The sequence below is a fragment of the Arachis ipaensis genome, chromosome B4 (assembly GCF_059453495.1).
Source record: "Arachis ipaensis isolate K30076 ecotype BB chromosome B4, ASM5945349v1, whole genome shotgun sequence".
In the NCBI taxonomy this organism is placed as follows: Eukaryota; Viridiplantae; Streptophyta; class Magnoliopsida; order Fabales; family Fabaceae; genus Arachis; species Arachis ipaensis.
The window spans coordinates 142,229,614-142,242,626 of record NC_142439.1 but is presented as its reverse complement, the minus strand read 5'-3'; the positions used below and the strand labels follow the sequence as shown (position 1 = coordinate 142,242,626).

Genomic DNA, 13,013 nt, shown 5'->3' with positions numbered 1-13,013 from the left:
TTTGCATGTGGTTTTGTTGGCGGTTTATGTTAGTGGTTTTTATTAGTGGTTTTTGTTAGTGGTTTTGTATGCAATTTTGTTGATGGTTTATTTTGGCCGTTTATTTTGGTGGTATTGGAAGTGGTTTATTATGTGGTTTTGTATGCGGTTTATGATAGTGATTTTGCATGTGGTTTTCGTAAGTGGATTTGTATGTGGTTTATGTTAGCGGTTTAAGCATGTGATTTTGTTGGCGATTTATATTAGTGGTTTTTATTAGTGGTTTTTGTTAGTGGTTTTGTATGCGGTTTTGTTGATGATTTATTTTGGCGGTTTATTTTGGTGGTATTGAAAGTGGTTTATTATGTGGTTTTGTATACGGTTTATGATAGTGGTTTTGCATGTGGTTTTCGTAAGTGGATTTGTATGTGGTTTATATTAGCGGTTTAAGCATGTGGTTTTGCTAGTGGTTTATTATATTAGTTTTGCATGTAGATTCTGTTAGTGGTTTCCATAAGTAGTTTCTGGTGTTAGTTGTTTTTGTTAGTGGTTTTCTAAGTGGTTCTAATAATGCGGTCCATAAAATGCGCAGCCCCAGTGATGCATCTCGAGCATGTGGCGGCAGCAGGGCATGCGACTCGATGAACGGTATGTTTCGTACTTGAAGATGGCCGGATTATACCATCTTTCAAGGCTGAACGATAGATGGTTCTGGTTAGATGAGCCCCTTGTCAGTGCCTTCGTCGAGCGGTGGCGTCCGGAGACGCACACCTTTCAATGCCGTTCGGAGAGTGCACGATCACACTTTAGGACGTGGCGTACCAGTTGGGGTTGCTAGTGGATGGGCGTTATGTCAGTGGTTGCCTTACAGATTTCCAGATATACATCCAGGGTGGCCATCCAGCTTGGGTGTGGTTCCAGGAGTTGCTTGGAGTGATTCCTCCTCCGAGCCAGGTTCAGAAGTTCGCAGTAAACTGCACCTGGTTCCAGGAGACTTTTGGAGAGTGCCCCGCGGGAGCCGATAAGGAGACTGTGCGGCGCTTTGCTCGTGCCTATATCATGATGTTGTTGGGCACTCAGCTGTTTGCCGATAAGTCCGGCAACCGTATTCACATTAAATGGCTACCCTACGTGGCTAGGCTTGAGGAGATGGGTGCCTATAGCTGGGGGTCTGCAGCACTAGCATGGCTATACCGGTGCATGTGCCGAGTGGTCAACAGACATGTGATGAAGTTAGTGGGCCCATTACAGTTACTTCAATCTTGGATCTTTTGGCGCTTTCCTAGGTTTAGGCCTGCTGGGTATGATACGTGCAGCTGATCGTTGGCCTCGAGGTACCATTCTCGGACTCTTCTATTTCAAGTTAAATTAATTAATTCCATGTACGCTTGTAATGTAATACAATTCTGTCACACTTTTAATTAGCTATAACACCGATGTGAGATGCAGGTGGTCAGGTTACAACCCTTCCGGTACCGAGAAGGGACCTAGAGTGCAGATGTGGAGACTGAGGATAGACATGTTACAGGCCACGGATGTGAGTATAGTAACCGCTAATGTTTATTTAATTAATTAACCTTTATGACTTTGAAGCATTAAATGGCCTGACAATGTTGAAATATTTTTGCAGTTCATCTAGATGCTGTATAGCTCCCCCGAGGTACTACAGGTTGTGCATCCGGAGGTGTTGGAGCCTCGTCATACGGCGTTATGGTGGTCTGTGACGTCACTGATATATTTTGCCGTGATAGAGTGGCATCAGATAGATAGAGTTTTACCGCAGTTCGGCAGAGTGCAGCCCCGTCCCCAGCCCGCCCTGAACATCGACTTTCTGATGTCGAAGGACGGGAGAGGAGGTGATCGTTGGTTCCCGTCCAGTTTACAGTTTTAGCATCTTCATTGGGAGAGCCGTGCGGACCATGTTCTCCGGTTCGATGTTGTCGCAGACCCTGGACCCTCACATGACTTCCTGGAGTGGTGGAGTCAGCATGGAAAGAGGTTCTTGTCACCAGAGATGTACCTGGGGGATCCAAGAGCCGTTCCTATTTCTGTGGAGGCGACGCAGAGGGGTGCTGGGTGAGTTCCCGATATGGATCGTGTTGACGACGTGCCGGATAGGCGTCGGGTTGAGAGGAGAGCTCGTGTAGGGACACGACGGAGCCAGCGTGAGTGGAGGTGGCTGGACCAGGCTATGGACGAGGATGACGCGGATGGTCGACGTAGAGGTAGACGACGAGGGGGTGGAGGCAGACAGAGAGGGCGTGAGGCGGATCACGATCGCGGTGATAGTGGTGACGACGACGACGACGGCGATCAGCACGGACCTGTCGGTGGAGACGCTGGAGGGCATGCTGGAGTTGGGGGTGTTAGTCCCATCATGGCGGTCATGGTGGAGAGTGGTACGGCTCCGGTATGGGTGATGGGGCTGAGCATGGGGATGGTGGACTTGGTTCAGGGCCCCTAGGCGATTACTTCGTCGGTGTGCCTGTCTATGATCAGACACTTCAGAAGAGTACCCCATGGGTTAGCCCGGGGACGATGTTTTCAGACTTCCTGGCCGGTGATGATCTTGATGCGGACTTCGGCGGATCACATTTCCTTGATGAGATTACTGCTATCATGCAGGAGGATGATGCGGCCCGTCGAAGTGGTCAGACGTCGGGGACACAGCCACCTTTAGATGTCGATCTGAACGAGCCTCCTACCGTGCCTGCTCCTAACCATTTTGTATTGGGTGGTACCCCTCCTTCCGCCTATACTGCTGGGTCACATTCAGTTGCCGGGCCGTCCGGGGCACCCGTCCAGCCTAGGCCAGCTGCGCAGCCTGCCCCGGATGAGGATGAGGACGAGATCGAGGACGAGGAGTCGCTTATTCGGAGAGGCCATAGGACACGGGTACCCCGTCGTTGCTTTACCGGTTCGCATCTATTCAGATGATTTCTCTATGTTGTATAACTTTATTTCATTATCACTGTTGTATCTTAGGGAACTATATTTACTTCTTTTATGTATTTGTATCAACCATGTTGTATTTTGGTTATTGCCTTTGAGTTCTTTCTTGTTTGATCGTGTTTCTGTTAAATTGATAGTGCGAACTCCATTGTCTGTTTAAGTTCTTTTATACTTTGCTTATCATGCATCATTTAATATGTAGATTGCGTTACCGCTTTATCTATTCATCGGACATTTCGTACTTGACAATGGAAACGGAACATATTCATTAATTAATAAAACCATGCAAAGTACATCACAATAAGTCTAACATATTTTATCCCTCAACAACTCCAACTAAGAAAACCTATTACAGTGGATTCCAAACGCAAAAGTGAAATGGACGCAGCAATAAAGATAACAATACACCTACTCAAATGCCCCCAGTATGGGATGGTCCTCCGACCTGTGGGCAACTCCGACGTGTGCGTCCGGGATGCCGACGGAGGCCACATCTCTTCGGCCGGTTCGGATCTGCCTCGTCCATATTGGTCCGTATCCGAGTGGACATGGGACGACCCTCCTTCGCGCGCCTCTTGTTCGGATCCGGGATCACTGTCGGCCCATTATATGGTGGCCAGAAACCCTCCGGGATGGGAGGTGTGATTCCCATCCGATACACACTGAACACCAAACTAAGACGATACACCTGGTGGACGTACGGCTGCCAAGTAATCCGTGAGTAGGCACATCATGCCAGGGCGTGCGGACATGGGAAATGAAGTGCCTGAAAGTATCTGCAGTCACATGTCTGAGATCCAAGTGAGACCCTGTAGCTACCCAGTGAGAACGAACCAGTCGGAGTCGTCTCTGCGACGGTGAACTCCGAGTTATCCCTGTCGTACAACGTCACCGTGAAGCACCTCGCCGTCTTCAGGTTGGCCTCGATACACTTCACCAGGTGTTGACTGAATTGTTGTCCGGTACCCAGCTGGCCCTCAGCCTCTCTCCCCTTGCGGACAAATAGTTCGCCAACCTTCCGTATGTTGCCTTCACCAGCGAGCACATAGGGAGGTTTCTGACACCCTTGAGGATTGAGTTCACACACTCGGAGATATTCGTCGTCATGTGCCCGAATCTTCGCCCCTCATCACAATGCTGTGTCCACAATGAATACTCAATCCGGTTCGCCCAGTCACACATCGCAGGGTCTTCAGACCGCAAAATATCAAACCAGTAATCGAACTCTACCTCGGTCTTAGCATACGCTGCGTTCACAAGAAGCCTCATTGCGTCTTTGCCCTTGAAGGTTAGGGTGAAATTTGTTGCTACATATCGAATGCAGAATGCACGGTATGCAGCTGGAGGTAGCCATCCTCCGTCGAGAGCCTCATGCGCGGCCTTGATGCCGTTACGCCTATCCGATATAACCAGCAGACCCGGCTGCGGTGTCACGTGCTGACGCATGTGGGAGAGAAAGAAGGATCAGGACTCGGCATTCTCACCCTCAACTAGTGCGAATGCAACAGGGAGTATGTTGGAGTTCCTGTCCTGTGCAATCACGACAAGCAACGTTCCCCCATACTTGCCATACAGATGGGTGCCGTCAATACTAACAAATGGCTTGCAATGACGAAATTCCTCAATACACGGTGGAAACATCCAGAACAGTCTGTGAAAATAAGCTTGAGACTCGTCTAGCTATCCCCCAACTCGAACAGGGCTCGTCCTAAGGACGGCAACAGTCCCAGGCATCGTCACCTGGACTCCTAACACCCACCTAGGGAGCTCGTTGTACGACTCATCTTTATCCTGAAATTACTGACCAACCTGAAACTCTGTCAGACATGCAGACCCTTCCGCATCTCTAGCGCCAAATCCAGCAGGCTCCCCAGGAACTCCCTCCTGCCTCATGGCATCCAAGTCCAAAGATGAAAAATGTGGAGGGTACTGTTGTGTGCCAGAGCTAGAATCACCTCCCGCCCCTGTAGGCTCACTTGCTCCAATATCATCGCCACTGTCATCAGCAATCATATCCGGCTCCACATCATCGTCCTTTGGATCATCCAACAATTCATCTCCGGCCCCAGCCGGTGCAACACACTGTAAAGAGGTTGGCAGAAATTCCCCGGTTCCAACCTCGTCGCCTACGCTGCCGTTGAGATCAACATCGAACGAAGGGGAGGCGACAGGCTGGACGGGTGGCTCGTACACAGGGACGGAGGAAGAAGCAACGGCAGGTCTGGAGCTAGAACCGGCTACCGTCCCTAAGGTGGGGGTATTCCAGTTCGAACCCCCCGAGCTGGATACCACATCAACCAACTTTGCCAATAGCTCTGGTGTCCTCACTTCGGGAAACTGCCGGTGACAATGAAACATGACCTGCAAGTCCTCATCACTCCCGATCGTGAAACAATCATACTTCACGGTTTCTTGGAGCACCGTGATTGGAATGCGATAGAAAAACTTCTTAACCCGTTTCACACCTTCCAGACCAAGTTTCACCAGTACAGAGTTAACAAGGTCATCATAGCTCGTCGTAGGCCTCACGAAAATACTGAGAGGATCCTTATCAGTGAACTTCACACCGGAACGAGTTTTTCTCTTAATCGAACCTCTGTGGTAAACCAACGCTACAAAACTCTCCTCACTAGCCATTTTCCCCCTCTAATGAGAGCAACTCACGTTCACACCATATATATACAGGTCTGGTCCTCACTAATTCGAACTAGCCTAATTTGAATTGTACAATGTGTAATTCGAATCAGCCTCTTTAGAATTACATAGGAATTGGAATTTGGGAGTAAATCGAATCAGCCTGGTTCGAATTACTGTTACTGTGTAATTCGAACAAGGTGAATTCGAATTACATGTTTTGGGTGACTCCTCACAATTCGAATCAGCATGATTCGAATTATATAGAAATAGAGTTCGAGCTTAGCTTATTCGAATTACATATTATTGTGTTTTGGTTGATTGATGAAGCTGAATTCGGATTGACTTAATCATGTAAATTTGTTCTCTCCTTGGCTTACTCTTAAAATCAGGTACTTAGTCATTAGTATAAAATATATGTTAAAATATAAATACACATTAAAAATAAATTAAATTATACATGTATATATTTATATATAAATATATTAGTGACTAATTTTAATAATTGATTTTGTTGTACGAATAATATTTTTGTTGTTAATTACAACTATTATCATGATAAGAATTGACTTTGATTTTTTTTTTTTTTTAAACGTCACAAATATATACAAACATTGAAGTAATAAATTTACTTTGTTTGGCAGTAGAGCAATTTCGAACTTTACTCTATATCGAGATTATTGTTGAAACAATGATGATGATAAGATTAACCATCCTGTTTAAAAGTTCAATGATGATAATTTTATATATATATAAGTCATAGCTCAAATTATTAAAGCAATAAGTAAACTAATAACAAGTTGTTGGCAATATACATGAACAATGAACAGTGTTTGAATGGTATTCATCAAATTAAAGAAAAAAAGGGGTTCTCTTGTATCCAAAATGAATGAATGTGGGGAGGGATTGGGGCATGCAAAAGCTATAATATGATGATTACATAAGCAATTAAGCACAGAACACAAACATTTTGGTTTCATATATAAAAATGAATCTTAATTGGGATTATAAGATGCACGTGATGGCACGTGGAAAAGAGGTCTTTACAGTTATTGAATGTTGGTTCTTTGCCTCTCCAATTATGGATGCAGCTGTGGAGGGAGCCATTCACTGTTTTCCTTAATCAACGCCTAAATTAGAATTTTCCATCCTACATCATTTCCACGTGCAATTCTTCAAATCTTATTATTTATGGTGGTTTACACTAATGGAATTTATGATATCTTATTTATCCACTACAAGAAAATAGAGTTATTTTAACATTTTATTTTTTAACACTATAATTAAATGTCAAAATTAATATATATTTTTGACAAATATCACAAATGTCAAATTTTCTATGTTTTCTTGATGAATAATTTGACCGTAGAAAATTACTCCTCAATTTTGATACTCATTTGTTTTCAATTTACTCCACTATTTTTCTTCTTCTTTGGACTTTGTTAATTTTGACATTACATTACTCTCAGTTTAGGATTATACTACTCATTTTTATCTTCAAAATCTCAATTTATTCTTTAGTTTCAAGTTCTCATTTCATTCTTTGTTAAATTTTTTTGTTGAAAATATTTTATAGTCAACAAGTGTCAAAATAAATAGTATTTTTGACAATTAATAAGTATCACAGAAAATATGTTCTCAAAATTTTCTAACAAATTATTTTTGACAGCCAATATTTATTAAAATAAGATTTAAATTTTTTTCACAATCACTTATATGTTAAAAATACTATTTTTGACAAAATTTTTATTAACATATTTTCATAGTTAAAATAGTGTCAAAATTTATTTTTTTGACAAATTTTAAATTTTTTTTACATATTATAACCCTCAAAAATAATCTATATTGTTGTAGTGATCGTTACTTCTTCTGATTTGTTTGTTATAAATTATAATTTAGTTTACACTATTATTCAAAATGAGTTATAACTCAATATTTATCGTATATGATGAGTTAGGTTATATCTTGTTTAGTTTGTGCCAACAAGTTATAACTCAAATAACATAGTCTCCCCATACTCACCTAAAAATTATGAGTTAATAACCAAACAATCATAATATCAATATGAATCCCACTAGGGAGCTAATGGAGTATTTGTACAATGTGTACAATGGGCTATTTATTTGGTCCAATATAAGTTAAAAAATGAACATCTAAGATAAAATACTACTAATTTCTCAAATACAATACACTCATATTATCCAGAATAACCATCCGAATACCAATAATAATAAATATCTGATATCATATTGAATCGAACATCCTTATACTCCATTGTACTCATTGTATAGAGAGGAGTGCTAGAGGGCCAGCAATTTTTGTGATTTGTAGCCATCAAATAGGCATCAATGATGATTTTAATGGTATGAGATTGGTGTGAGATTTCATCCAATAGCTCATTTTTCTTTGCTAGTTACATGTTGAGCAGAATTTAAAAAAATTGCTGACCCTCTAAATTTTTCCTTGTATAGATACTAGCTTCTTATACTTCCTCTATTAATATTATGTATAATCTAATCGTTATATATGGTATTCTTTATATTTTTTTTCAATAGAGAATAATTTTTAAATTATGAATTATTTTACTATATATTCTAATACATTTTTTATATCAACTTGAATATCAAAATATCTTTGGTAAGTATTCACATTCTGTATTTTTGGTAATCTAAACTATATCTCATCTAAAAAAAATTATTTTAGATTTACTCTCTAATCTTTAGAATACATATTAATAACTTTTTTTATAATTAACAAAATATAAAGAAAATATATATTAATTGTTTAAAAAATAATGATACTAAAATAGTACTTTCTAAAAGATAAATGTATGTGTATGGGAATTGTTAATACTAAGACTTTACAGTTATCATAAACTTTGACGCTGACATACATACATAACCTGCAAGTGATGAATGTGAGTAGCACTCTTAGATTGTTGACCGCAATCCATTGAAGACTTTATTTTGGTCATCATCACTAGCTATATAATATAATATAGACTATTCTACTTAACTAACCTAATGTGCGCATTGCTATATATAATTCATGAGTGGCAAGAAATCCGGAATGATAGGGAATAACAAAATACAATGTAATTCATTATTTCATATATCAATATCATGTTTGAAGTTAGTTTAATTTGGTGGATTCTAATCCTTGGATGGTATGTTTGTCTGCCGCTTGTTACATATCCAAGTTCATGAACTCCACTTACTAACTTACATTGGTGTACATGTGGGACACCCATAAAATGAAACTTTTATATAGAGCAATGCTAGGGGGTCAGCAACTTTTGTGATTGGTAGCCATCAAATAACCATCAATGATGATCTAATGGTGTGAGATTGGTGTGAAATTTCATCCAATAACTCACCTTTCTCTGCTGGTTACATGCTGGCCAAAATTCAACAAAACTGCTGGCCCCTAGAGTTTTCCCTTTTATATATACATCTTATTGTATTTATAATATAATTATCTTGTATATAAACTAGCATATATATCCTCTTATTATCATTATATATCTATGATCCACGAATATTAATATGAACATATAAAAGACATGATACAAGACACGTAGATATAAATTTTAAAATATTTTAAGATACAGAGATACGATATATTCATATAATATAAAGTATTTTTTAGTTAAATTATAATAATATTTTGATATTTTATTAATATTAAAATATAAACTAATTTTTTAATTATTTTAAATATTTTTTAATTATATAAAATATTTAAAATATTTTTTTAATAACTAATAATATATATTAAAAGACATATTTTTCTTAGCACCTAAAAATCCTGTTTCAGTGATTATATCAAAAACATATTTTTTTTTGGCACAGAAAGATTCCAATCGAAAATCTGACAACCTCAACTCCCAAGAAGTATTTCAGCCGGCTTAAATCTTTCATGTGAAAACATGTGTGTAAATACTCTTTGAAACGTTGAATTGCAGCACCATCATTCTCTGTAATTACAAGGTCATCAACATATACCAAAATTACCAATTGCACGCTATTGTGGCGAAGGCTAAACAAGGAATGGTCCTTTGGGGATTGCTTGAAACCATATCGAAGGAGAACAAATTAAAGTTTTGCAAACCAGCATTGTGGAGCTTGTCGCAATCTGTAGAGAGATTTCTGAAGTTTACAAACCAGTCCTTATTGAGACACTTGAAAACCAGGTGGAAGCTTCATGTAAACGTCCTCATCAAGTTCTCCATGAAAAAATGCATTGTGGGCATTTATTTGGTGGAGTTCCCAATCCTGGGCTGTTGCCAATGCGAGTGTTGTGCGAATTGTTACCATCTTTACCACTGGAGAAAACATTTCACTTGATTATTTTCCAAAATTACCAGTCTTGCTTTGAATCTCTCTATTATCCCGTTAGAGTTGTATTTAATTTTATAAACTCACTTACACTCATGTGCTTTCTTTTCTGGAGGAAGGGTTGTGAGTTTCCAAGTGTCATTGAGTTGAAGTGTACGAATTTTTTGGGACATCGCTTCGCGCCAACGCTCATTTCTAACTGCTTGGAAGAAAAATAAAGGCTCTTGTTCTGTCTGGAGAGAGGCAAGAAAACTGCAGTGTTGTTTGAAAAAAGGAATTATAATTCACAAAATTTTGTATAGAATAGGACACACTTGAGGATTTTGATGGAGAGGGAGGTTGGTCGGTAGGGCCTATTGGTATCGTAACAACAGAGATAAAATCGCACAACCTGACTAAAGGTGTCTTCATGCAGTGATTCCGACCAAGTGGAACGTCCATCGTGAGTAATGGTAAATCAGAAATCGGCGTTGTTTCTAATACACTTGATTCCGATGCATCGTCAGCGATGTACTCTTCAATCTCTTCATTGAGCTCGTGTCCTCTTTGTTGGTCAGAAATTTTTTTTTTTTACTTTTTATGAAGATATAGTTAAATATAGTAGATATACGTATCGAACAAATATCAATAAATATCGTATGTAAAATATATCTGATATGTGAATATCACAACTCAACAAAATATTAATATTTCATAGTTATATATAAACTGATGAGATATATTATTTAATATTAATTAAGACCAATCAATAAAAAAATATATTAATTAATTCAGTATATAAGATAATTAAAATAAACACGTTATTTCTATTTAAATTATAAATTTTAGATTCTAAAATCTAAATTTTAAATCCTAATAATGGCTAAATGCAATCTAAATTTTGGGATGGGAATGAATGATGCTAGCTGTATCTGTCCTGACTCCTGAGCTGGTCGTCCTCAAGACCTGAAATTGTGGCCATAATTGCTGCAATTGATCCTTTTAGTTATTTTATTTTATGGAAAAGTTACGGAAAATAAAAATAAAAAAAGTCAAAATTTATTATTTAATATTTTTTTTTGTATTAATAGAATAAATTTATATATCCGTTAAGAGTTAATTAAGATTGACAAATTCGTTTTTATTAAGAGTCTCATTATTTTTTAAGAAAAATTATTTTTTTAGGGGTAATTGTTAGTTTTTTTTATTTATTTATTTTTTTAAATATATTGACTAAATTTATTGTATAAAATTAAGTAATATTAATAATTTTTAAATTATTTTTACGTATAAAAATTAAATAAAAGATATACTAATGATTAATAAGTCATATAAACATATTTTGAAGAAAAATTATTAACAGAAGAACTAACCAATCTCACAATATTATATTATCAGGAACCGAAATAGATATTTTTTTGAGACTTCATCAAAAAATAATCAAAAATTGAGATGAGTATTCATCCTTTTTATTTTTTACTTTATTTAATACACTATATAATAAATAAATATTAAATAAAATAAATTTAAATTATTTAACCCTTTTTTTATCTTCTTAACATTAGATTATTTTATATATAACATGCAAGTTGCAAACTTTAAAAGACGAAATTTAAATAACATACATATGATTATACGATGATGGTCATTGCTTAATTAGACGACTTTCATTTTCTTTTTAACATAAATTATATTATATAGCATTATTAGTTCTCTATAATTATATATTCTCCCAAGATTAATTAACACATAACAATGCAGCAACCTAAAGAAGACACATGAAACCACCCATACATTAAAGCATCGTAGAACATTTATCTTTAGGAAGCTGATGAGAACATCATCACTTGTTGTAGTAAGAGGATACAAGATTCTGTCCTCGCTTTCAATCTCTTGTACTAGTGGCTATACTAACTAGCAATTAATAATTCAACTTTCAACAAGCAAGTACCAAAAGATAGATTTTACATCACATGCTATTTTTTTGGTTGCATTTTCCGATCGCTTAAGTTTGAGAAACTAAAAAATTAGTTCTCATATTGGTAATCAAAGCTTTAAACACTCTTCTAAGGACAAGCTAAGCTAAGACTAGAACATTTCTTTTCTTTTCTTCCCAAAATTTGTTATACTTCAATGTCTCTTCAATTAATTAAGGAGGACGTAAATTTTTGTGATAAGTATGAACGTTGTACTTATTATTTTTCTTAATTATTCTAGCTAGCTATTTGTGGCCTAAACATTTTAAATTGGCACAATGTATGTTAGCCTACTGACAATTGTTAATTCCATAAAATATTATAGGTTGAAATTAGCATGGGTTGTCTATGAAGTTGATAGTTAAAGATCGTTAAATAACAATTTAATCATATATATTAAATTAAATTATTGAATAATTTTTAATTATCAACTTCAGAAAAAAAAATTGTATATAGAACTCTACCAAAATTATATATTACTAATGGAAGTAGTGATGTATACAATAAATTTCAGATATGGTAAATCCTAATGATATAAACGGTGTGAATAAATTTTAAAAAGAATAGAAAAAAAAACAATAAAACTAAAATAAGGAAAAATAAACTGTAAAAGATTGAGACATGGTCTTCTTTCACAACGCCTATCATCGTGTTCCTATTTTTATGTAAGTCAAGGTAGTTCTTCTATTAAATTTCAAAAGATATACATTTTTTATTAATATTTTAAATGGAGTTTTAAAAATAATGATAAACTTAAGTTGCTTTTCAAATATTTGAGAAATAATTACATAAACAAGATGAAAGATATGTTAGGAACAATATAATATTCAAACCCAAATGTTTGAGATAAAAATGATATTTTATCTCTTAATTAATCTTTCTATGAAACCCCTTAGCATGAAATATTTCTCTTTTTTTTTTTTTTTTTTTGTCATGGAACATGAAATATTTCGTTTCATACTTTCATCCTTTTTTTTTCTTTTTTTTTTAGTATTGTTTCGTTTCATCGTTATGGTCTAGTATAAATACTCTCTTTTTTATTGTAAAAAAGAAAGTCCGAAGCACAAAAATGTCCTTGAAATGAGGCAAAACAAATTTGGGTCAGTTAAAGGCATCGGCCCAATACCAAATGAATAGGTGATGGATTGGCACACAT

At 36.8% G+C, this 13,013-nt stretch overlaps 1 pseudogene; it reads left to right on the top strand.

Moving 5' to 3' along the window:
• Positions 1–2,170: 2,170 nt before the first annotated feature.
• On the top strand, positions 2,171–2,916 carry LOC148569489 (uncharacterized; annotated as a pseudogene).
• The last annotated feature ends 10,097 nt before the right edge of the window (positions 2,917–13,013 follow it).